This window comes from Apium graveolens, chromosome 4 (assembly GCF_009905375.1).
Source record: "Apium graveolens cultivar Ventura chromosome 4, ASM990537v1, whole genome shotgun sequence".
NCBI lineage: Eukaryota > Viridiplantae > Streptophyta > Magnoliopsida > Apiales > Apiaceae > Apium > Apium graveolens.
The window spans coordinates 252,660,017-252,663,708 of NC_133650.1; the positions used below are offsets into that span (position 1 = coordinate 252,660,017).

Below are 3,692 nucleotides of genomic sequence, written 5' to 3' on the forward strand. Positions count from 1 at the left end.
AATTAACAAATTTTGTAGGTTGTTACAAAATGCATGCTATTGCAATGCATTACGTAACCGTTGCAATAGATTGAAAATTTGGGCCCAAAATCTAGTCGGGCAATCTGAAAATTTCAAGTGGGCTTGGTAAAAACATTTCCCGGCTTATGAAATAAAAACAATAAAATACTCGAAACACTAATTGATACACACGCTCAGACACACAAAACACAAACATACGCAAGAATCGAAGAACCGTCTCTCTAGTGTTGGATTCAATTTTGGTTTGTTCATCTTCTCACAACAAGTTCCGTGCTTTTGATTCAATTTAGGGTTCTTCTCACAAAATTTCAGTTGGGGTTCTTCCCACAGATTTGCAATTTTAGGTTTCTATTTTCTAATTTAGGCCTTTTAATTAGATTTTATTTAAATTAATGTGAGGTTTGAGTTTTGTAGTTGCCTAAAAGTTTGAATCGAAGATATTAACATCTCAGTGGCATGGGCTTTCGCTTCTCCCTTCACAAGTTAAAGGTATGTTTTGGGGTTTAGTTGATATTTAATTTTTTTTGTGATATATAAGTTGTGATATTTTTATTTTGTATTTAATTCTAGTTCCAAAGGTTGAGTTGTTTATTTCGAAACTCATGAGCTTACTAATCAATTACTGAGTCGTCGTCTATCAATTTCTGATCAAAATTATTAAGAAAACCAAACTTTCCAACAATTGTAACAAGTTTACATATTCAAATAAATTACGTAGTTATCGGGTTATCAGTGTTTATTTATGTGATGGATTTTCATTTAATTTTACATATATGAATACTAGGATTAGTGCTGGATAAAACGTGATACCATGGCTTCCTGTATTTTGTTCTTTAGGTTACAATTGTTTGATTGTAGTTTAGCTAATATGCGAGTGTTTAAATATTATATGTGCATAGTTCTTTTGTTGTTGTTACTCAATAAATTAAACTCAATGTCTTTGTATCCTTTTTTCCAAGCTCTTCAAATTTGGGTAGTCAATCAGATATTAGTCGAGCATAGTTGTTTGTAGAGCTCTTTAATATAAGAAATACAAAGACTACTAAGATAAAAGGATTAAGGGAGATAAATATTGTAGTGTGAAATAGCAATACAGTCACATTCGATGACTTGATTGGCAGTGGAAGGTATGTTTTGTATTTCTTTCGTCAATGTGAAAATTATGTTTTACATAGACAGGGTTGTTATTCTTGTTTTTTTAGTTGACTGACTTCTTTTGGGGCTTTCTTATGATTCAGTTGCAGAAAGTTCTTTCTCAAGGATATGATGACGGCTCTTACTCAATTCAATCCAAGACCGGAAAGTAAATATTTTGTTGTATCTTTGTTATTTATTATCAATGTTTGTGCTTATGATCATGTCTCGTATATTTACCTGTTAAGTTTAAAAAATGTAAGTGACATTAAGATTATCTGTACATCAAATAATATTTCTGGATTTAAGGTTAGTTATATACAAAACCTGGATTAGAAATTTTTGGGTATAGGTTGTAGCTTTGATGGATGTCTTTATCTTAAGAACTCAAGAAGTTCCGGTTCATTTTGTTGGTAGATGGTAATTAGGAACCTTAATTCTCATACAGCCAAACTGAGGATCCTTGATTTACTGGCCATGTTAGGAGGAGAGGGGAACAGTATCTCTGCTCATTATACGACAATTTACCTAAGATGCTTGTTTATTGAACTTACAAAATTTATTTGAGCTAAATTCACTTGACATATTGATTTTTGTGACTAGGAAACATCAATAGTATAGAAAAACCCAGGCCCTTTCCCATGACCACGAAGCACCTGTGGTAGGATACTTGTAGACACTTGTCTAACTTGAACAGTCTTGAGGATAAATTAACTAGGTAGATCTAATGTTATTTGAAGTCATTGTTCTTTTGTCTTGAATCTTTCAATGTATTTGTAGGTTTTGTTTTTAACCTCGATAAATTCATAAAATGTTCTCGACTTTATGTTATGTGACTTATTTACTGTTTTACCTTAGTTTAGTGTTCTTTAACTAATGTCGTTTTAATCCTTATATGAGTTAATATATACTAACATATTTAGCTGGAAAAAAAATCAATATAATATTCTCGGGTCTGGAGTTGACTGTGTGAATAAGTTTGTGTTCTGTGGAATGTAATTGTTTACGGTAAAGTTTTACTTGAGACTATAAAATAAGTGATTAACTTTGTATTTTTGTTAAGTGTGTTATTAGGTATATATATTATGAGAATCAATAACTTTGCTGGTTTTAAAGTTGAGGTCTATGTGTACTTGTATAGTTGTTTGTTTAATTATTTATTTAAACTGCGTTTATGTTGAATTATTATTGTATAGTTATTAGTACTATGGCCTAATGGGAAACTTTGTGTGTATTTATATATGAATAGTATTTTCTAATAGCTATAAATCTAATGTACATATTACTTTTGATGACAAAATAGCATCATGTTTGTTTGGCATGATCTGTAAGATAGTTGTGGATGCTTGATGTTGCAATATAATTCTGGTACTTTCCTTTTATTATCCTTCTGATGAAAGTGTTATATTGTGTTTTTAGTTTTTTGACTGGAGGATCAACAGCGAATTTGTACCAGGCTTCTGAGCCCGAGCCCCAAGCATTACCAGAATCAAGTTTTTTGCTAGAATATACATATGAAGTCCATTACCAGAATCCTGTTTATTCAAATCTTAATTACAACCGATACAGTGTTCAAGTATAACACTATGTAAAAATCCGGTTCCTCGATAATTGAGTATTTCATGTTTAATCTTGTTGTTGTTTTACTTCAGGTTCTTCTGGGGTACTCTCTCCTGGTTGGGTCCAGTGCATGAGTCAATTTACTGGTATGTTCATATCTGACATTATTTACTTTTAGGGAGCATGAGTGTTATTGTTTTATAATTTTTTACTTGCGGGAATATCCTTGGAAATCTGAGCACAGTAAATTCCTATTTATTGATTAAACAGAATGCAGTGGGAAATTTAAAATTAATCATGCATAAGCTTTTTGTTGTATAATATTTAGGTAAAAATCCAGTTCATTAAGCATAGTTAAGTTAGGAAAGAATTGACTGAAGGGTATATATATGGTTTGTATCCTTTGCAACCCCGAAAAACCATGCTTCATATGCATCTGTGTTACCATGACTTAAACCTTAGTCATAACAGTGACTATTCTAGATGTGTAAATAGGAATCTTTCATCTTTAATCTCTCACAGTCTCACTTCAATAATTTATATAGTTGATACTTGATATTGCAGAAAATTTCCTACCTATTGCTTAGCATCCAGTTTCACGATTTCCAGTAGATAATGCAGACTAGTAATACTAATAGTACACCTTTCATTTTATGCAGATGATTTACTTGTATTGTATATAAACAGTCATAAAACACTCTCATGTTCTGTTCCTTTTCAATAATACACTAAACTATTTAAATACTTGTGCTTCAGGGTATGATAGCTATCCATGCTTATTACTTTCTTGAAGATTTAAAAATGTAAATCTTACCTATGTTACTTGATTGAAACATGGGTGTTCTACCAGGTTCTCATTATGATCCATATGGTCCCCCCGACGTTCCTGGTTTTGAAACAGGGATGTTTCTGATAAAATATATATTGAACAGATATTCAAGGCAGAGTAGAGACAACATAAATGGATAACTGGTGAT

At 31.5% G+C, this 3,692-nt stretch overlaps 1 long non-coding RNA gene across 1 annotated transcript; it reads left to right on the forward strand.

Moving 5' to 3' along the window:
• The first annotated feature begins 359 nt into the window (after nt 1-359).
• LOC141717457 (uncharacterized) lies at nt 360-2,657 on the forward strand. Its single transcript, XR_012573655.1, has 3 exons — nt 360-510; nt 1,260-1,324; nt 2,575-2,657. It is a non-coding gene; the product is annotated as an uncharacterized LOC141717457 (long non-coding RNA).
• The last annotated feature ends 1,035 nt before the right edge of the window (nt 2,658-3,692 follow it).